Source organism: Nyctibius grandis, chromosome 1 (genome assembly GCF_013368605.1).
Source record: "Nyctibius grandis isolate bNycGra1 chromosome 1, bNycGra1.pri, whole genome shotgun sequence".
Lineage (NCBI taxonomy): Eukaryota > Metazoa > Chordata > Aves > Nyctibiiformes > Nyctibiidae > Nyctibius > Nyctibius grandis.
In genome coordinates this window covers 54,970,584-54,993,204 of record NC_090658.1, presented here as the reverse complement: position 1 = coordinate 54,993,204, position 22,621 = coordinate 54,970,584, and the positions used below count along the sequence as shown (strand labels likewise).

Below are 22,621 nucleotides of genomic sequence, written 5' to 3'. Positions count from 1 at the left end.
GACTACGTGAACAGAAGCAACCGAGTAAGAGGGTTGCAACCAGCTCCAAAAAGGAGAAAAGAAAAGTAATTGTTATAGGCGACTCCCTGCTAAGGGGAACGGAGGGCCCCGTATGCAGGCCAGACCCGACTCACAGGGAAGTCTGCTGCCTCCCTGGGGCTCGGGTAAAGGATGTTGCCAGGAGGATTCCTCAACTGGTGAGGCCCTCTGACTACTACCCACTATTAGTATTCCAGGTGGGTAGGGATGAGATTGAAGAGAGAAGTCCCAGGGCTATCAAAAGGGACTTCAGGGCCCTGGGGCGTTTAGTGAAGGGGGTAGGTGCGCAGGTGATATTCTCTTCAATTCCTTCGGTGTTTGGTGAAAATAAGAAAAAGACTATGAAAGTACAACAGATTAATATGTGGCTAAGAGACTGGTGCCGTAGGTGGGATTTTGAGTTTGTTGACCACGGGGCAGCTTTCATGGCACCGGGCCTGCTTATGCCTGATGGGGAACAGCTGAGTCAGAAGGGGAAAAGGGTTATGGCCCAGAAGTTGGCAGGGCTGGTTAAAAGGTCTTTAAACTAGGTTCGATGGGGGAGGGGGATAAGACCAGGGCAGCCACAAATAAACCTAGGGGTGACAGGCCTGCGTCGGGGGCAAGGCCGCTAGCCCAGCTGAAGTGCGTTTACACAAATGCACGCAGTATGGGCAACAAACAGGAAGAGCTAGAAGCCACTGTACAGCAGGAAGGTTATGATGTGGTTGCCATCACAGAAACGTGGTGGGATGACTCTCATGACTGGAGTGCTGCTATGGATGGCTATAAGCTCTTTAAGAGGGACAGGCGAAGCAGGAGAGGCGGTGGGGTAGCGCTATATGTTAGGGAGTGCTTGGACTGTGTCGAAATTGAGGAAGATGGTGAGGATGACAAGGTTGAATGTTTATGGGTGAAGATCAGGGGGAAGGTCGGCAGGGCGGACATTACGGTGGGAGTCTGTTATAGACCACCCAACCAGGATGAGCAGGCGGATGAGGCGTTTTACAAGCGGCTGTCAGAAGCCGCGCGGTCGCCGGCCCTTGTACTCGTGGGCGACTTCAACTTGCCGGATGTCTGCTGGAAATACAACATGGCAGAGAGGAAGCAATCTAGGAGGTTCCTCGAATGTGTGGAGGACAACTCCCTCATGCAAGTGATAAATGAGCCCACTAGAGGAGGGGCCCTGCTTGACCTGTTGTTTGTGAACAGAGAAGGACTAGTGGGAGATGTGAGGGTCGGTGGCCGTCTTGGGAGTAGCGACCACGAAATGTTAGAGTTTTCGATAGTGGGGGAAGTAAGGAGGGGCAAGAGTAGAACTTCTGCCTTAGATTTCCGGTGGGCTGACTTTAGCCTGTTTAAAAGGCTGGTGCACCGAGTCCCTTGGGAATCGGTCCTGGAGGGCAAAGGAGTCCAGGAAGGCTGGACATGCTTCAAAAGGGAATTGCTAAATATTCAGGAACAGGCTGTCCCAGTCTGTAGGAAGGCAAGCCGTCAGGGAAGAAGACCGGCCTGGTTAAACAGGGAACTTAGACTAGAACTTAAGGAAAAAAAGAGAGCCTACTTGCTCTGGAAGAAGGGTCAGGTAACTTGGGAGGTCTATAGGGACGTGGCCAGGTCGTGTAGGGAGAAGATTAGAAGGGCCAAAGCTCAATTAGAGCTCGATTTGGCTGCTACAGTCAAAGACAACAAAAAAGCTTTTACAAATACATCAACAGCAAAAGGAGGGTCAAGGAGAGCCTCCACCACTTGCTGAATGAGGAGGGTAGTGTAGTGTCAGGGGATAAGGAAAAGGCAGAGGTGCTCAATGCCATCTTTGCCTCGGTCTTTAATGTCAGGACTGGTTGTCCTCAGGAGACTCGGCCCCCAGAGCCTGAAGGTAGGGACGGGGGGCTGTGTGAACCTCCCATGATCCAGGAGGAGACGGTTAGTGACCTGCTGTGCCAGTTGGACACCCACAAGGTTATGGGCCCGGATGGGATTCACCCCAGAGTAATGAAGGAACTGGCAAATGAACTTGCCAAACCACTCTCGATTATCTACCGGCAGTCCTGGTTAACTGGAGAAGTTCCAGCTGACTGGAAATTAGCAAACGTAACGCCCATCTACAAGAAGGGTCGGAAGGACGATCCAGGGAACTATAGGCCTGTCAGCCTGATCTCGGTGCCAGGCAAGGTAATGGAACAGATCATCCTGAGTGCCATTACACAGCACATGCAGGACAATCAGGGCATCGGGGCCAGCCAACATGGATTCATGAAAGGCAGGTCCTGCTCGACCAACCTGGTCTCCTTCTATGACAAAGTGACCCTCTTAGTAGATGAGGGCAGGGCTGTGGATGTAGTCTATCTAGACTTCAGTAAGGCATTCGACACTGTCTCCCACAGCATCCTCCTAGACAAACTGGCTGCCCGGGGCTTGGATGGGTGGACTCTTAAATGGGTTAAAAAGTGGCTGGATGGCCGAGCCCAGAGAGTGGTGGTGAATGGGGCAAAGTCCAATTGGCGGCCGGTCACTAGCGGTGTTCCCCAGGGCTCAGTTCTGGGGCCAGTGCTGTTCAATATCTTTATAGATGATCTAGATGTAGGGATTGAGTGCACCCTCAGTAAATTTGCAGATGACACCAAGCTGGGTGGCAGTGTCGATCTGCTGGAGGGTAGGAAGGCCCTTCAGAGGGATTTGGACAGGTTAGATAGATGGGCCGAGACCAACGGCATGAGGTTCAACAAGAACAAGTGCCGGGTCTTACACTTCGGCCACAACAACCCCATGCAGCTCTACAGGCTGGGGGAAGAGTGGTTAGAAAGCGGCCCAGTGGAAAGAGACCTGGGGGTGCTGATCGACAGCCGGCTAAACATGAGCCAGCAGTGTGCCCAGGTAGCCAAGAAGGCCAATGGCATCCTGGCCTCTATTAGGAATAGTGTAGCCAGCCGGTTTAGGGAAGCGATCGTCCCTCTCTACTCGGCACTGGCGAGGCCGCATCTTGAATACTGTGTCTAGTTCTGGGCCCCGCACTTCAAGAAAGGTGTTGAGGTGTTGGAGCGAGTCCAGAGGAGGGCGACCAAGCTGGTGAAGGGTCTGGAGGGTCTGACCTACGAGGAACGGCTGAGGGAGCTGGGGTTGTTTAGCCTGGAGAAGAGGAGGCTCTGAGGTGACCTTATTGCAGTCTACAACTACCTGAAGGGAGGTTGTAGTGAAGTGGGAGTTGGCCTCTTCTCCTGGGCAACTAGCGATAGGACAAGAGGGCACAGCCTCAAGCTTCGCCAGGGGAGGTTCAGGTTGGACATCAGGAAGAATTTCTTTTCAGAAAGGGTCATTAGACATTGGAATGGGCTGCCCAGGGAGGTGGTGGAATCACCATCTCTGGATGTGTTTAAGAAAAGACTGGACATGGCACTTAGTGCCATGGTCTAGTTGACAGGGTGGTGTAAGGGCAACGGTTGGACTCGATGATCCCTGAGGTCTCTTCCAACCTGGCTGATTCTGTGATTCTGTGATTCTGTGATTCTTTATTTTGAAGTGCTGTTTCAGATACAGCATGATTGTAGGCAATAGGAACAAGGTAGCCCGTAAAAATGTACATTATATTCATATTTGTTAGGTATGTGTCTGCATTCTTCTGTTCTCATAATACACAGAAATGTGTTTGCGCTTAGACTTGCAGTTTGGTGCGAAGACTACCATAATAAGAATGATATGTCAAGATTTAACTGCTGTATGGATTGTAGTATAATAAAGCAGTAATCCGTCTCCCCTGTGATGGTTCTAATTTTTTATTCAGCTATGGCATTCTGTACCATGCTGTTTATCTTGTACTTTCATTCACTCATGGATGTGATAGTCGTGAAATTGGCAGATGGTTGTGATGCTTTGCTAGAAGTGGTTGTATCAATCCTAGTGATTAAAAAGATTGCTGATTTGCTTACCCAAAAGGATTAATGGCAGGCAGCGAGGGCTTTGTTTGAAAAATCCATGCCCCATAATTCAACAAGGGGACAAAAAACGTAGACTAGAAGTAATCCAGTATTACAGCTGCTTTATGGAGCAGCTTTTTAAAAAACTTACTGACTCAGCAACTGGAGGTTTCCTGATGAGATCTGAACTACAAAGGAAAATGCAGCTTCACACTGTTTTCTCAGTCGTTCCATGAGAATAAAGTTCAAGTTTTTAAGCAGGTCAGCAGCAGAACTGAATGACATGTAAAACTTTGGAGAGCTGCCCTGCATATTTTGCTTCTGTACAAAATGAGAAATGCAAAGTACAGAAGTATGACCTTGACCCATCCTCTCCTACCCATGTAATTTAAGCATTCATAAATTTCTGGGTTTTTTGTTGGTATAGTCAAAAGCTCTGGTAGACTAGAGTGTGAGCACTTTAGCCTGCTGCTTAGGCTCTGTAAGTTATTGTAATGGTTTCCTAGGAAAATGTAGTTGCAAATTGCAAACTATAGTCTACTGTAATAGTAGGCTATTAAATTTAAAGTTAAATGTTAAGTGCACAAGGCATAGCCTAGTGAAGAGCAAACCCCTCTGGGAGTTCAGAATACTGGTCCCTGTTCTGAAAACCATTTTTAAGGTCTATGCAATGATCCTTGAATGGGAACAGAGCTACTGTATCGGCCTTTCTCATGCTCATTCTCTCTTTAGCCCTTTGCCTCTTCCATTCTCGGTTTCCCAGCTCTGAGAGGAGGCAACTCTCTCTCAGTCACAGAATCACAGAATCACAGAATCACAGAATGTTAGGGATTGGAAGGGACCTCGAAAGATCATCTAGTCCAATCCCCCTGCCGGAGCAGGATTGCCTAGACCATATCACACAGGAACGCGTCCAGGCGGGTTTTGAATGTCTCCAGAGAAGAAGACTCCACAACCTCTCTGGGCAGCCTGTTCCAGTGTTCAGTCACCCTCACCGTAAAGAAGTGTTTCCTCATATTTAAGTGGAACCTCCTGTGTTCCAGCTTGCACCCATTGCCCCTTGTCCTGTCAAGGGATGTCACTGAGAAGAGCCTGGCTCCATCCTCATGACACTTGCCCTTTACATCTCACTTTTTTTTCCTGCAAATGAGATTCTGATTACAGATTTGATTAACTCTGCTTTGGGAAAAGCTAGCTGTAAACTTTTACCACAGTATGGAATAGGAGATTAGTATGAAGCAAGAGATTTGTATTGCAGATGAAGACCAGAGAACTGGTCCAGCACAGGAATGACAGATACATCAACTTCAGCCGAAGACAGTATGAATCTGTGTGTCTTATGTTATGTTCATGAAGAGGATGTATTTTTGTCCTGTTTCTAGAATTTTAGTGTCTCTCTCCCTTGCAGGTATAGATATACCATTTGTAATAACAAGGAAGCCAAAAGTAGACCTGTGTTTTTTGGTTCTTGTTTTCTAATAATTGTTGTGTGACATTTGCAAGCTCAGCAAGTCATATATCTTCAGAAGAATAGTTCTGTACCCTCTTTAAATAATTTTTAAGAGCAATGATGGCTTTAGTCTGATTTGGAGTGAGTGATCATGAGACTGAAAGGTGAATTTATTTCTTTCTGTAAAAAAAATACTATATGATAGATGAGTTTCAATCAAACAAACTTATTAAACAAAGTTGCTGGCACAGGTTGTAACTGGTTTCTGCCAAACGTCCACAGAGAAAGGGACATAGGTCATCACAACATGATACAGAATAGGCTGCCCTGTATGATTCCTTTGTGAAGGAGATAGGTGAACGTCTTTGTAGTACTGTTGAAGAAGAGCTTACATCTTACCTGAATTGGTGGCTGTCATAAGGTTTTCTAAAAAGTACTACATAAATCTTACTTTTTGATTATTTCTGAGATAGAATTCAGTTGAGCTGAAGCCTTTATTGCATTGAATTGCAATGTGAGTCAAGGACCAATGGACGTGGGTAAGAATTAAAGATATGCAAGAAAATAGCCCTAATAAAGAAGCACTTGGATGCCACAGATTGAGTCCTGAATTGTCATTGATGGGCTTCTCAATCCTGTCAGTAATGATGGTCTTCCATGGTGCCAGCAAACTGCGAGCAATTTTCTGCAGCAGCTGCTGTGACCAGATTGTATTAAGATGAAATGTTGTCATGAGACAAATACACAAAAGCTTTTACTTGCTTGTGTCTGATGTGAGGAAGAAAACCATCTTTCTCTGCTTGGTGAAGCATAGACAACCCTCCTCAAATCAAGGCTGGAAGAAAATGTGTTGGTGTTTCAGTCACATGCCATTTGTTGTGTCTTTATTAGAGAAAACTTTTTAACTGGAATAAAATGAGATTGTGTATGTACAGACTATTTTCAATATTTTAAATATCATTTGGTCATTTATGTGGCTATATTAGCCACAGTAATGTTTTTGTTATTTACTGCATAGTAGAACAAATGTTCTTTGCACAAAGAGTAATATAATGCATGTTTTCTGTACATAATTTAAATTTGTATTTCTTAGAATAGAGTAGCAGTGGTTGAGTAGAATAGAACAGAATATTTCAGTTGGAAGGGACCTACAACAATCATCCAGTCCAACTGCCTGACCACTTCAGTTGCTGGTGAGACAGAAGAACACAATTGTTTAGATGGGTTTATTGAGAAGCACTGACATAGATGACAGGTATCTACATCAGAGATATACAGTTCTGTTAAATCCATTGCAGTCTTTTGTTTGAGGCCTTTAAGATGAGAAAAGTTCACAACTAAACAGCTCCCTAATGGAAATTTAGCTATTTTCAATTATAATTAAATATGAACCTAATCACACCAAAGTCTGGAGACAACAGGAAGTCATCATATCCAATTAAATTTAAGCAGGAATTCTCAGGAAGGATGTTGTTTAAGGTTTGTGTTCTTGTGGTTGCTTTTGCCAGTAGTGAAAGAGACGTACTAGCAGGTACTGCATACAAACCTGTTTCTGGGCATCATCAGTAAATCAGAAAATGTCTATCTTTGGATAACTGAGAGGGACAGTACTTTCAATTGTAAGTGGATAAAGTACATAAGCAGTCAGGTGCAGGTGAGAAAAAGTAAAGCAACAGCTCTAAATCCTTTAGACACATCATTAGCTGAAAAAGACTTTTGTTTTGTTTTGTTTTTATAAGATGTTTATTCATCATTGTTGTGTAACTAACAGCAGCCTATAATTCATCACATAAACCACTCTGGTACCTGAGGATTGGAAGGTGACAAAAGTTGCACCAGTTTTTAAAAAGGCTTTCTGGGAAGTCAGGGTTAATATAGACCTGTAATCTATACAGGTGTTAGTCTGTAACAGACAAATATAATTTTCAGGGAAATGAATAAAAACTGTGTTAAAAATAGAATTAATGGACACATGGATAAATATGATGAACATTCATGGTGGCTTTTTAAATGGAGTGGTTGACTCACAAAGCCACTGGAATTCTTCAAAGTTGTCAGCAAGTATGTGGGTAAAGGAGGTTGTCAAAATTTCCAGGTGTCCTTCAACAAGACTTCTTTCCCAAAAATTTTAAGGAAGTGACTAAAGGATTGCTGCCTATACAGTTCCTTGCATAGACAGGTAGTGGATCAAAAGACAGAAGCCAAGGAATAGAAATAACTAGAATGATTATAAATGCCTGTTGATGATATTAAAATTAACTCAGCATAGTAAAGACAAGGTTCATCAGTAACAAACTACAAGATGAACTTACAAGAATCAGTGACTGACCAGTGAAATGGCAGATAAAATGCAATGTAAATAGATACAAAGTGATGCACATAGAAAAAAGTCTGAACTTCATGCATAAAATGAAAGCATTGAGCTCACCATTAATACTCAGGAGAACCAAGAGTGGCCTGACAGGCTGATCACATCTTCCTCTGTAAGAGGGAGCTGAACTGAAGCTGGCAGAAGCCAGGTTTGGAACAGTAAAAGGGAGCAGTTTTTCACCAGTCATGGAACTCCTTGACACGGAATAAAACTTTGCTCTGGCCCAAGGTCTTATGTGTTAAAGCCAAGTAGCTAAAACAGCCCTAAAAATTATTTCAGGGATAGTTCTCTCTCTGATAGTCCCAAAACATGGCTTATATTGGCACTAGAAGATGTTAATAAATAATAACCTTCTTTGCCTGGCAGACAGAGCTTCTGAACTGTGCTGCCTACACCTTTCACAAGCAGCTGTATAGCAATACTGACAAATCTGTGATGTGTTGCTTCACTGGTACTGCTTTCAGTCTTATGAAGATACAAAGGACAAATCCCACAGGTACTCTGCTGTCCTGGGTGAGGAAAAAACCTAAAACACTGAGGTTGAAGCACTTGTAGATGATGGGGACAGCTGAATAAACAGGATGCTTTTGAAGTGGTGAAAGAGAGAAATTGCATTTCTGAACTCCTGGACCCAAAAGCTGAGACAGGATAAAGTGAAAGGAGTTCAAAATATGAGAAATACACCAGCAAAGGTGATTGAGATTGATGGATACCTATGAGCAAAGTGCAGTGATAACTCCCTGCTAGGGAAGCCCAGAAGCCGCCTGACTTATCAGGAGTAACACTATATCAGTTTCTGATTCATAGGCTCAAGTGAGACTTGAGTAACTTTTCAGACCTCTGCCAAAATGAGTAGTTTCAAACATATTTTAGGTGTATTTGATTAAGTAGATTGGAAAACATTTCTTCCAAAAAGTTTGCGAGGTTTTTTCCTTCTGATCATGACAAGATGTGACAGCTTTACAAGTACACACCCAGAATAGGAAAAAGACATAGTGCCTTTTCTTCCTTTTACTTTGTCAAGTAATTTTCTGTTAATTCAATTGAAATAAGTAACTGATCTTTTCATATCAATATCACAGCACGTGTCTACTCTCTGACAGGGCTTAAAACAACAATAAGTGCTTGTTGTGTAACGTTGCTTATCACCGTCTTCTAAGATTGAGTCCTTCAGTAATTTAAGTTGCAGCTTAAGCAGTAAATATATATTCCAGTAATCAATTTGAGATGAGTATTTGGAGAGAGCTGTACATACTTAAGTGCTGTTAATATATCCTTTAGCCTGCAGGTGTACAGCATATGCAAAAAATAGAATATAGCAGGTGGGAATACTAAAGACCTCTGGAAGTTGATGAAACTTACAGCTGTTCATCCTGAGAAATCATGTCATTTCAACTACTTTTAAATATCATTTCTTGCCTTGATTAATTACTTGCTTATTTTGGATGCTTAGACTGGTTAATGGTGGTTCTGCCATTTGTCATGGATGCAGGTAGTCTTTGTATCTCTGGTTGCCAACAGTCATTTACTTGTCTCCACTTATTGCGTCTTTGATTTAGCTTCTGATCTTTCTTGAGGCCCACTCAAATTCTTCATCCATATCTTTTCTACCTTGGTACCTCAAGATACATTTGTATCTTGAGTAGATAGTCAGCCTTTTGAAGTGGAAAAATCCCATCCAATACCGATTCCTTGAATTTTCTTCCTTAAATTACCCATATTTTCCATACCATCTTTCTATCAATGGCCCTTTCTCTTTATTAACCATTTAACTCTGAAGCTCCTTTTTTTAAAAAAAAAACTTTTACCAAGCATCTCTTTCATTCCTCCTCAGGCTAAAATTCTATTTTTCTATTGCCCGAAGCCTCCTGATATTTTTCCTCCAAGTCATCCTTCACACCATCCCTATATACTTTCCACTTCAAAATATCCCTCCCCATCTGCCTTCTAAGAGGTATTCCCGTTTTTTATCCTCTCCTTCTTGCAAGCTCCTCCATCTTTCTTCTTTCCATATCTCATGGCTTCCCAAAATATATACTACTCCTTTTGCCTCTCATATGTGTATTGCTATATTGTAACAAGATCTCTTCTGTTGTAAAAATGACCTGCTTGCTTTACTTCCATGCATTGCATTTGTAACCCTCTGCCTTATCTCACCAGGTTTCCTTCTTTTCCAAACCTTGTATTCTTCTCCACGGTTGAGGGGGCACTTACGTTTTCTCCTCCTTTGAGAGACCCTCTGTCTGTTAAGAATCCCTCTGCTAGCTCTTTTTTCACGTCTCACACTCTTTTTTCTTCCCTTTTCAGTCACCCAGAATGTAAGCTATGGAAAATGATGTTTTTCACAGCAGTACTATGAAAGTGAGACCAGTCATTTCTCATTCTGCTTTGTGGCTTTTATATTCTGTATTGCTGGCATAAAAGGACATTCCTGATCTCTCTAGAAGGCATAGGTGCCTGTTTAGGGCCTCGCTATGACTAGAACGGCACTTCTGAAAAGTCGGGGCTGTATGTGCTGCAGTAAATGCCCAGCCACAGGATCAGCTCATGGCCCAGAAGGTTAATTTTAACCATTTCTTACTGTGAAATGAGTTCTTTGGACATTGGCTAACCTCGTTTACAACTTGGAGCAAAACAATCTTTGTGAGCATTAATAAATAAGGACTTTACAACAAAAAAATGCCACAGAAATGTTCTGATATTGCTTCCAACAGTGCACAACTAGATTGCTGAATCTGTAGGACAGGTAGACATAAAAACGATTGGCCAAGAGATTAAACTTCTCTGACAGATGCTCAAAGGATATTAGGTGCATAACATCGCAAATATCAGCTGACAAAACCCTTAAAATCCTGCTTCTTGAGCAATATGAACACTGAGCTGGGATGGGAGGAAAGGTTATTGCATACAGGAGTCTGAGATGAATGTGTATTGTGCTGGTTTCTTTCAATTCCTTCAACATTCAGTAAGCTTTCTGTGTGCAAAAGGAGAAACAGATTAAAGTGGAAGACAAACTTTAAAATGGATGCTACCTCAGAATTTAATTCAACTTATAAACAGTCACAGTCCATTCTCCACCAACCCGTCTGCATTTAGCTTTTTCATAAAAACACAGTGTTTTTTAACTTGTAATGACTTTTGTAACTTTTAATAACAGAAGCCTCATTCACAGTCTGTTCACCTAATAGATTTTTAAATTCTTGCATCTTTTTTTTTTTTCTGAAAATATATCTAAATGGCTAATCAGAAAGGATTATTTCTTCCAGTGATAATGGTTCTGACTGGAACCAACTCTTCTAATGGGTAAATCTTTTTAAGTCTAAACTTCTGTGGGATTTGTAGTTGTGTGAATCTGAAAGCACTTACTAATAGACGGACAAATATAGAGAGGAAAAAATTGCTATCACAGTACTAATTAGCAGGTATCTTCTCTATTACACTGTCTGTATATGATTTAGGAATAGGTGTGTAAGTACTCTGTTTCTGAGGGGGAATTTCCTTGGCTTTTGTGGTCGTAATAGTTCTCACAATCTGCAGTCACATGGAAATGTTGGTGACTTGACTTGTCATGTGTATGATAGTGCTGGAAGATTACTGTTATATTTCCAGGGAATCTGTAAGGCAAACGCTGAATGTCTTGCATTAATTTACCACCATTTGTGGGGTGACCCCTGCCTGCAGAACTCTGCATGAGGCAGTGGCGCCTTTCAGGCATGGGATGGGATAGAGGCACTGGGGGAGGCTATGGAAAAAAAAAAGCTGCTCATCTGATCGTCTTGCAGTCATTTTCTTGATGTATGCTATATATGGATCTGTTCTGAATATTTTACACAGAGATATCTTAACCAAATTATTTTTAAGAGTTGTCCCTGAAATTTCTTCATTTTCTGAAAATAATTTTTGGATTATGGATGCCAAATACATGTGAAATGCTCTCATGTCAATTTAGCACTGTGGTGAAGTCATTATTTCTGCTTAATACTCCTTGATCATGCCCAAGGATTTCATTAGTAGTTCTTGTCATAACATCATCCTGGGAGTTCATGTTCTCTCTGAATCTTTTTCAGCTTCACCATTTTCCAGGGTTCAAGCCTGTTCTGTTAGTGGGGCCTGTATTCCTGGTTCCTAGGTGTGCTTACCTTCCCAGTAACTGGTTTGTATGCACTACTTCCTTCTCCGTATCAGAGTTTACAAGCAGTCTTTGTGTAATTTGAAAAATCAGCATTTTTTTTATTTACCCCTAGATTATTTTTTAAAATGTTTAATGGGATTGTCTCTAGTACTCAACATTACAAAATCGCACTTTCAGCATTTTGAGAATGATTCAGTATTAGATAATTTTATATCACTTAGTATTCTGAATGTACGCTTTGCTGGTATTGTCCAGTGTTGCACTATTTTCTAATTAGTAGTTAATGTGGTTCTAACTGAACCAACACAAAATTCTAAGAATATCCCAACTTTGTAGTTACCAAATTTATAACCTCCTAAAATACTAGAACTAGGTATGGCTGCCAAGACTTTCATTATGTAACCCCAAATGTAGTGTGTAATTGTATTGCCGTCCTCTAGAAACCAAATCTTTGGCAATCTTTTCTTTTATCATGCACATCATTCATACTTCTTTGTTTGCCTTTGTTGCATACTGAAATGTTAGCATGCTTCCATATTTCTTAAGTTTCCTGAGTATTACAATGTTTATATAAAAACTGGTAATAGTGGTTGAAATATCTCTCCAACCATCTTCATAGAGCTTTGGGAGGCCATTATAAAAAGTAAGCTGATTTAGTAGTCCTTGTCCCTAGTCCACGTTAGGTATTTATTCACTTACGATACTCACAGAATGAAAAAATCTTTCATCATTCTCATGTGACGAGTACCACATTCTGCTTTTTGCATATACAAGTATTATTTGAATACTTGAGCCTCATCGGCATGTTATGAAGTTTTATCATTTCCATCTATAACTGAAGTTTTTACTATTGCTAAGTCATCTCTTGTTAATATACTTTAAAGCCTTTTTCATAATGGCTGTATACCTGCCATCTGTGATTTGATTATGGTTGATCTTAGATCTCATCCCCATGTTTCTAATAACATGCATCCCACTGGAAAAGATAGCTAAATAATTTCCCCCTTCTTTATCATTCTCCAAGCCAAGATCTCTGGTGTGGATTTGGCATTAGCTACAGCCTTTGGGGAGGTGGGGATAGAAAGGGAGAAATATCAACCAGTTGAATCCCATGACTCATTCCAGTTCAGTCTCTGTATAGTTGTGCTTGAATAAAGATCGTCTTTGCTTATTTTCAGGTTTTACCAAAGAAGTGACATATTTAATATTTTGGTTTTTGCGTAGAATTCTCTAAATAATTTTAAATGAGCTCTTGAAAATCATGAGGGAAGCAGCTCCCATAAATGATCCCAAAGTTAAGGGTTTTTTTTAATATCAAAAATAGATGTAAAGTAAAATTTAGCAAAGCAACTGTATTTATCAGTTTAGCTGAAGAAATCACACATGGCTTCTGCAGATAGTTAAGGTCTGACATAGAAACGGCATGTATCTTCTGAAACAAGCTTTTATTACCTTAAACTTAAGTGTAGTTAAATTTCTTCCATGTGCAAATCCTTTTCTAAATATGCCTGTATCAGTAGGCCAGGCATCACGTCGTGAATCAAAAATCATGTTGCTTTTTGCTCCCTCTGGAAGTCAGGTGTTGATATTTTCTGAGAAGCTGTTTGCTTTGTAGTTACCATGCTGGGGCAAGTCAGAAGATGTATTACGGGGGAGCCTGTGGTTTTTTGAACATAAATGGAACACCCCTCCAGCCTGCTGTGACGAATTTCCTGCACAGTCATGTCCTTGAATCATAAGCAATCAGTGAAGCACAGTTGCAGGAGCTGATTCTGGGAAGGAAACCTGAGGGATAACTACCTTTTAGAGGGAAAAATGTAAGCAATAAAACTATAGCTCTGATCCCACAATCAGCTCCAGGTTAATTCTTGAAATTATGTGTATTGAACCTAACCCAGGTTCCTGGTCTTGAAAAAGCACAGGTCTGTAATAACAATTTTAATCTTAAATGATACAAGAACTGTCCTACTAAATTAGAGATTCTTCCATTCTTTAATAGCCATTGAATGAAAATCTATCATCAGTTATTTTACAAGGTGAATGCCTACAAAGACAGCTGTCTGTTATTCATGCCAAAAAGCCAAACCTCTTAGATATCTAAGTATAGATTTAGGAGTCTACCTTTAGGCACTCCTGTAAAGAAAATTCTGGGTGTTCTTCAGGGCAAAAATCTCTGTTCCCTCCTCTGTCTTGGATAAATGGAACTAACAAAAACTAATGAAACAGCTAAGGAAAGTAGAGTTAGTATCCTACATACAAAAATGCAATTGCATATGTTTTTGTTAAGTTCCTCAAAAGGAACTTTTTTATGAATACAAGAGCTGATTGGATATTTTCTTGTTCTTATTTTCTTGCATTCCAGCAAACTCCAAGTAAGAGGTTTATTTCAGCACCCATTCCCAACAAATTTCCATTTTGATACTGATTCTTTACGGACTCCCATTGGGAAAAGAAGGATTGAAAGTCAGTTTTTGATATATTGAAAATAATGTGACTGATAAGAATCTCAAAAAGATAGACTCAATAGAAAAGAAAATATTAACTACTGAAGTACAAGAATACTGCATCTTTTTTTAGAACAGTTTATTTGGGATAGAAGATTGTTGTGGAAAGTAACTTTAAAAGTGCAATCTAACCTGAAATGCTGATACAATCTTTCTGTAACCCAAGTAGAAGTCTCTCAAATGCTCCTTTATTTTTGTGTTCCTCCAAAAAATATTTTCCCAGTAGGGTTAATCTTTTAAAGTGACATTGTAGTTTGTTAGTGTCTTAAATATTATTAATTATTAAAGCCACTGTGTTGTCCTCTTTATACTACTTATCCATCTGAATAATTGATGACATAATTGCTTGTGCTTATTCCTATTACCTAAGGGCTTGTCTCTTTGCTGCTTTAACATAGCTATCTGGAAGGAAGCTACTGATAATATGTAAAACATTTTTTAGCACTTATTCAAGAGAATAAAATAGTATTATACTGATTTTTGGTGAAGAATTGCTACATATTTATACAAAATCTGTGCTATATTAGTGTCTCAAGGAGGAAATGTCACTATGGTTCACCTCGGGTCATTATAATGTACAGTAGGCAATAAGTACATTTTTGCATTCCTCTCATTTTCTTTCAGCCAAGCAGTTGCTGAACTCTATCCCTTACTCAGTAGCTTTGTTTAACAGCACCTATAATCTGCTAGCGCTCTTTGTTTCCCACATCTCAGATCAGACAGCGGCGTGCAAAGCAGCTTAAAAGCAGCAGAATGACTGTAAAGGGATCAGAGTGGCAAACTAGTAAGGCTATGAGAAGCGGAGGAAGGATGAAGAGGAACATGGACTGATCTCATGATCATATGTGACACATGGCAGCCATGCTTCGGTCCTTCGATCCTTGAGACTTGACAGATTTTTGGCTAATACTGTGAGAAAATTATAAATTGTGAATAGGATTTGTGTGGGCATTGTGTAAAGTATTCGTTGGTTGTGCAGGAGGATTGGCTATTGAGCACCAGGGCAGTGAGCTGCATCCTGATTGTTGGGCCTCCAGTCCATACTGCAAAGTGGAGTTTTCTGTTAGGACAATCCTACTATTGCATTAGACACCTGCAGGAGGTGAGATGTGGGTTTTTTCACTTGCTACTGTAAACAGAAAGAAAAGTAGCCGCTCCAGTTACGTTCAGCTCCATTAACAGTCATAGGCATAGAAAACATGATAAATGGTTCGTGATTCATTCTTTGGCTACAGGTCTTTGACCTGGGAAGGTGTGGTATGCAAAGGGATGGAGCTCTTTGCCCTGTCGTAAAAAATGAAAGTTTTCTCAGCATGGCTGTAAGAAATTGTTAAGAAAATGATGAAGCTGTAATCTCTGTGGAAAGAGAGTGGTTTAATTGTCATGCTTCAGTAGGGGAGTAGTTGTACCAACAGCTTGAGAGCTTTCTCAGCTCCTATATTAGATTGCACAAAATGGATATAATATTATAGACTCTAGTTCTGTGATTAGTTTCATACTACATTTTTGTGAAGAGCTAAAGATTATGAGCTTTGGAGAAATTCTAGGTGGTTCTTGCTTGTAAAGCACTGGAGAACCAATTGCAAAAATTCTGTAAACGGAGATGCTTGCCTATTTTTGCATGTTAACAAAAAGCAGCTACCACTTCTCAGTTAGTGCCACTGTAAGAATTGACAAGTTTGCTCCCAAGACTTTGCTTCAAGCAATTGTCATGCCGCATACATAACAATGTGTGTGTTGCCTGCCTCCCTGCACTGCTTTGTGACAGCAAAACAAGTAGCCCTTCCATTCTTTGCCATAGCAGTGGAAAATAAGCATCTGACTATCTGTCTCTTCAGAAAATATAAAATGCAGCTTCTGAGAGAATGTCTCCATACCAGAGCATTGCTTTGTCAGAGAAATAATGCTTTATCTAAGAGAAAAAGTCCCAAAAACTTTAAAATCACAGTGTACAGCATTAACATCTGGTTTAAAGTGTGTTAAGAGCCAACAACTCAATGTCAATTTGGTCTGACTTTACGGTATTACTTGCTTGATTATGGCTCTCGCTGGGGAAGCAGAGCATTTCGATATCATCCAAAGCCCCTGAGAACGATTCAAACCAGCTGGTATTCTCTATATTACATAATTACGAAGCACACGGTGCCATTTGGCATACTGAAGAGGCACTGGGGGCCCACTTCTCAAAATATTTACAGCCTTTTATTCTTCTCTAAACAATCATTTGCATAGTAAAAGTGATATATAGCACACCAACATGCGACTTGACTTTATTTTCACTTTCTCAAACTTACCTGGAAGTGGCTGTGTTTACCAGTGAGTAGGCAGAAGGGAGATGGACTCAGCAGAGATAAAAGCTGTAACGTTTCCAGGAAAACCTTTATGTTGACTCGGTCAGTGAAAGTTGAGGAATCTTTCAAAGAAAACCTGAAAGATGTATAAAAGTTCTCTTGCCTATGTGAAAGCATAGCATGAAACTTCTCCCCTGGAAGTGGAGAAACTAGAAACCAGAAGTTGCAAGTGAGCAGGCTCGTCATGACGGGGTTGTTCATGTGTAGATGAGATGCAGTGACTGCATCTTAGGAAGAGGTGTATGTGCGTGTCTTTGTTTTGAGTAATATTGTGAGATGAGCTTCTTTCTAAGGCAAAATTGCTAAAACTGTATTTTATCTAAAGAGAACAAAAAGCCAGGGAAGTTATCAATAGTTGAGATGCCAGAAAAAAGAGGAAAAGGAAAATCTGTTGGCATTTCTGTTGGTATTTATTAGTCTGAGAATTAAAGTTACACACAAAGGGATAGGTGAATGGTTAATGGTGTCTCTTTTCTCCCTACCACACCAATAAAATATATACACTTCTTGTACACACACAACTCTTGAACTCCAAACCTCTATCTGATCTTAGCTCCCACAGTTTATCATCATGCCATGTATGGGAGGCATTGTAGATAAAATCCTTCAAAGCCCCAAATTCTTCTCAAGTTTTCTCTTTTGTCAAAAGGAATCACATACAGCAGTGTTAAATGGTAGATTAATGAATTTTTAAAGGCTTTTGTGCTGTGTAGTACAGATTTTCTCTCTGTTTTGTTTTGTTTTTAATTAAGAGATCATTTAAAGTACTTTTAGTTATGTTGTGTGTAGGGCTAAACCCCAAATCCTTTGTCTTTTTATCCACAAAGCTTCAAATCTGATTTGAACCAAACTTTTAAGGCTTGTAAAATTCTTTTGGGGAGGAAAAAATTAGTAGCTGAAAGTGAGCATAGGCAAATTATTAGATACACTACAGGGAGCCTGGTGTTTACGTATTGTCCAGGATCTGAATGGCTGGTACGAACAGATATGATTACTTGTAAATCTCTGCACCCCTGCAGGGGGTGTTATCATTCAATTTCCACACAGCAAGGATTACTGAAACTAATTTTTGGTGCCTGTTTGCTTCCCACTTTCAAGATGTTTTAATGCATTGCATAATTTGGACTGTAAGTGAATGTATTATAAGTGCAGAATCAAAATGAGAAATGTAATGGCAGTCTGAATGGACCATTATAAGTGGTTTGCTGAGCACAGTGACACAGTGTGGTGAGCACTGTGTGGCAGGTGCCACTGTGTAGTTAAACCTGCGGACTGCAAACCAAACTGAATTCTTAACTATTTTTTGCTATCTGGTCCACTGCAGAATTTGACTGAGTGCCAGTGGTTTCACAGCCGACTTCCTAAACCTGTGCAAGAGAGAGAGCAAAGAAGAGATGCTCCTGTCACATGGAACAAGGAGACAAACACCTTCACCACACAATGTCATGTTAGATTACCAGACATAAGCAGACCATTGGATCTCCCATTACACTATTTCTTAATTTAGGCGTACCACCAGAGTACATGCCACAGGAGATGCTAGAAAAAATTACTTTAAGCCTGCTGGGCAGCTGGAGATGAATTTGCTATTGCCTTAGTTTCTCCAAGAAAATACCTGCCTTCATTTTAATGTATGCTGTTTCCGTAAGAGCTGCATGAATGCTCAAATAGGACACCATACCATTGACTGTTGCTTTATAATTCATCTCATCCTCTGGTTCTCATTCTTTGATTCTGTTAGTTTTGTCTTGCAAGCTTTCCTGAGTAGAGACAACATCGTGAAGGAAAAAGGGGTGAATTGAAGGAAAAAATATATTTGTTTATGACACAAGTGATCAATGAGCCAACAAAGGAAAACACTCTGCTGGACCACATACTTACAAACAAGGAAGAATTGGGTGGGGATTTGAAGTCCAGGGCAGTCTTGGCTGCAGTGATAATGGCATGGAGAAGTTAAAGATCCTGCAAGGAGATAACAAAGCAAAAAGCAGTATCGCAACGCTGTGCTTCAGGAGAATAGGCTTTTGCCTGTTGATGGACCTGCTTGGAAGGATCCCATGGGATATGGCCCTGGAGAGAAGAGGGTTCCAGGAGAGCTGACTGATTTTCAAGATTCTCCTCTTCCAAGCTCCATAACAGTCCTGCCTGATGTGCAGGAAGTCAGGCAACGTTAGCAGGAGGCCTGCGTGGATGAACAAGGAGCTCCTGACAGAACCCAAACATAAAAAAGGTAGCAGACAAGAGGTAGAAGCAAGGGTAGGTGACTCAGGAGGGATACAGAGACACTGTCAAGTGTCCAGGGATGGATTTAGGAAAGCCAAAGCCATGAGCAAAAGGCCATGTACAAAATAGGTGCAGATATAGACTAAAGGCTTAACTCTTGGGTATCACAGACTGAGAATTTCTTTCCAGAAGTGGATCTGTGTATCCTGGAACCTGTTATCCTAATAACAGCCACAAAGCTTAGAAGGAAATCCAGATTTTGTTGTTGTTGTTGTTATTGTGTCTTTTCTGTGTGTCATTTTTAGGCTTTTCTGAATGTTTTGCTCTTCTAAGGATAACACAGATTTAGCCACCTACTCAACTGAAGTGCAAGCTTTTATCAGGCATCCAGTCTTCCAAAAAAAGTAAATTTTTGTTGTGTTCTGACATCTTTTAGGACCCTTCTTACTTCTCTAGTTACTCAATATAGTGTCAAAACCAAGTTCTATCTTGTATGACTGTGTAGATGCTATGGGTTTTAGATGAGACAGGAAAGGAGGCTGCAATGCAGGGCAGAAATACTCCTGCACTTTTGATAATTTATTCAGAAATAGTGGAAACCTGCACAGTAGCTCACTGAACTCCCAATGATAAATTCCCCCTTCTAATCTAGACAAATAGTGTCCCTGTCTATAATATATACCTGAGAAGCACCCCAGAAAGGTGGACAATTATGTCCATCTGCTTTCACTGCAAAAAGAGAAGAGTCAAGATAATGACACATCTGGTGAAGTTCATGTTCTTTCAACATCAGCCTATGCTAACTTTTTCAAAAGCCATGCACTGGAGCATCCTATTAGCATGTACATTTTTAAACATAAAAATACCCTTCGAGTCTTATTTTGTGGTTGAATTTGAAAGTCTGCAGAGGCAGAAGCTTGGAGATTTCAGCTACATACTCCTTTCCATATACTCTCTGCTCATTCTGTCTGTGCAATCAAAGGAGAAAAAGGAGGGGCAACAGAGTCATTGACATAATCAAATCAGGTAAAACAGATGATGGATTTAATGGAATTCCTCTGGAGCCTCAAAGAGAAATCCATAAATCTGCTATGAATAAATCAGCAAAAGTTTACCTACATGGATTTCAGATTTGTTGCCATAGTACACGACCTATTAAGGAAACTTGAATCAGTGTAAGAACACTTCACAATAAAAGTCTAATTTCTACTAATAAGATACATCCCTCGAAGAAGGCTGCACACAGATCTCTAACTAGGCAATGGGTCCTTCCACGCTGCGGCTGGAAGGATGTTGTGGATTGAACACCCACCTTCCTGAATAGGCTCTGGTCTGCACACCAGAGAGACACGGGCTTTGCCTTTTACCCTGACACTTCAAACACATATGCATGTAGACTAAAAGAGGATTTTTGACAAGAGTCAAATTTAAAACAGCTTTTTGTCCCCTTGCTTGTAGGTTTTGCTCAACAGTTAATGCAGCTTACAAATACACGGTCTTTCTCTTTGTCACATCTCCAAAACAGTATTCCTTTGCATTCTGACATCTTTAACACCTCTCTTACCTCTCCAGCTACTTTAATATAGTGGTGACACCTGATTCCACCCCCTGTGATTATTTTATTTTTTATGGAAACTGGAAAAAGCAGTTGTAGTTGGAAGCCTGTCTGCCTCGATATAGATAGACCTTACTAGCAGTTACTCAAGGCTGACTGAAAATTCCATTAATTACATGTGACTATTTTTCTCTCCCCAAACCTAAGATTTTTTACAGTCTATTTTGTGTTCTAATCTGCTCCTGAAACAGAAACTTCAATGAAAAGTAGCCATAATCCTCTAGTGAATTGCATGTAGAACAGACAACATACCTTTCCTAACCTATGTGAAATAGTGTAGCTGCTTTGTTCTTTGCTAAGTTTAAAGCTATTTTTTAGCTAGCAGATTTAACAGTCTGTGTGGTGCTACTACACAATTTAATGATATTTAATGATTGCATTTCAAAAAAAACCTAAAGCTTAATGAAGCAAATGCATCAATTAGGCAATTAGCTTAAAAAGCAAAAGGGAATTTCATGTCACTTTTACTTACTAAGCCTTAGGATGTCATACTAATTTACACATTAGATTTTTCTCATGAAGAGGTCTATAGATTGTGTGCTTGTAACTTCATTTATGTAGATGATAAAAATAGCAGACATAGAAAAGAAAATTTGTAAAACTTGAAAAATGATGCCTACTATGGAAGATTAGTTTGCTCTAAAATAGGTCTCAGCATATGACATTAAAATGTTGATTAATAAAATCATGCTTTGATTTCTTTAATTCAGTTGCAGGAAGAACATAAGTAAGAATAGTGCACAGAGATAATATTATGTCTTGAATGCTATATTGCAATACCAGTAATTATCCTTACAGCAGAACATTTTTGTTTCCCTCTGTTAGAAGCTGTTTACCTCTGTTAGGGAGGCAAAGTTTCCAACCTTTCTTTCTCTGCCTCTACTTTATGGGATCCAAACATGATTTCCCTGTTATGACTTATCTTTGCTTGAACAACTACAGATTTATGTCCTCACAATTGTACGGCAGATGCAGGATGAGGCAGGTGAAAAGATTCTTGCAACTGTGTCCTGATTTGTAAGATAATTTACCTCCTTTAAAACAGCCAATAATCCATATCCATTTCTAAAAAGCACTTAATACTTCCCCTTTCCTGTGAATTACTTCTGCTGTTTTTTTGATGGGTGAGGGTTGTTATTTTTTATACACATAATATTTTTCAGCCACAGGGTTCTAAGAAACTTGTGCAAGACTACAGTGGAAATGAAACAGAGAACTTTCTCAGTTTTATCTATTTCATAGTACTAACATGTAGCCAATGAAGGTCCAAAGAAAGGGGCATCAGTGTAACAGTTTTTAAAACAATGCAATTACTGAGAGATGTTGTATATCTTTATAACCTGTTCTTGCAGGCTTTTGGTATAATCCTTAATCACTGAGTGTCCTTAAATCTAAAGTTCCCTTGCATGAGGATTTTATAATCAAGTACCACATCAGTGCTGATACAGTTCTTTATGCTCTCATTAGAAACTTCTTTCAGATCACACTTTGATCATTTCTAGACTTGTTATTGCTTTCTCACATTGATTAATATCCAAGGAAAATAGCTAATGAAAGAGATTCCACCTAGTTAAAACCCTGACCTTGAATTCTGAGATCTTGTCTTTGCATGCAACATCTACTCTTCAAGACTGATTGACAACTGACTTTTCTTTGAAGCCATTGGTCTTTCCTATTTTTCTAAGAAAAGGATTTTCAGAGGCTCTCCTAATTCTTCTGTAAGGTTCTGTGAAAATCCCAGATTAATTTTTGATTCATTTGGCTATTGACTGCACAGCTCTTTCCATTATACTATTAGCCTCTATCTTCAAATAAATTAAATTGTGTTTGACTGGATTTTATGGGTATCTTTCTTAGAGGTACTTGTAAGGGCTTTTAAAACTCAATTTATAACTATTCTATAAAGCTTAACTCTAACTCAAACTTGTAAATTCCTCAGACTGACCCAAAAAACTGAGTCATACCTACAGAGGAAAAGCTTACCATCAGGCTGTTCTGCAAGTTAGCTTTCTGTATAAGTAAGCTGCCAACCTAGCTATGTTT

At 40.1% G+C, this 22,621-nt stretch overlaps 1 protein-coding gene across 1 annotated transcript in view; it reads left to right on the top strand.

Annotated features, from left to right (window-relative positions):
• Positions 1 to 22,621, top strand: part of SAMD5 (sterile alpha motif domain containing 5) — a 260,920-nt gene that overhangs the window by 174,668 nt on the left and 63,631 nt on the right. The gene's annotated exons all lie outside the window — the stretch shown is intronic.